Below are 581 nucleotides of genomic sequence, written 5' to 3'. Positions count from 1 at the left end.
TTTTTTTTTTTTTTTTTTTTCTTTTTCTCACCAGTGCTGTGGACTGAGCATAGGACTTTCACACTAAACATCCTTAGCCCTTTCAAGTTTTCAGTTTTGAGGCAGGGTCTTATTAAGTCACCCTTTGCAGGCTTGTTCTTTGCCTGGAACAGTGTGTTGCCAAGGCAGGTGCACCCTTTGCTTCCTGAATAACATGGAACAGAAAGTCTCTGTTGAAACTGAATTTCAGGATTTTGCAGATTTGGATCCCAGCCCAGAACTGGGAAGAACACGAGGCAAAGTTGTTCTACTGCTCATGAAATGTACATTTCCTGCTGCTTCTTTCTGAATCTGGTGTTAAAATAACAATCTCAAATGTTAACAAGTGTGACTCAGGTTCAGAAAACGTTGATGGCATGACACTGATTCTGGCAGTAAGAGGACTTCTCTCTTCCATTTATTGACAAATTCAGCAAGAAACATTCATCTCATTTGCCAAACTCTAAAAAATTTTAATTTTGCATCCTGGTAATAAAATATTTTAAGCGTATTCCTAATATATGATTGTTTACATTTTGGAAATTATACACATGTAGTACTAT

This window comes from Octodon degus, unplaced genomic scaffold (genome assembly GCF_000260255.1).
Source record: "Octodon degus isolate 3935 unplaced genomic scaffold, OctDeg1.0 scaffold00324, whole genome shotgun sequence".
In the NCBI taxonomy this organism is placed as follows: Eukaryota; Metazoa; Chordata; class Mammalia; order Rodentia; family Octodontidae; genus Octodon; species Octodon degus.
The sequence above is the reverse complement of the archived record's forward strand: the minus strand, read 5'-3'. Positions refer to the sequence as shown.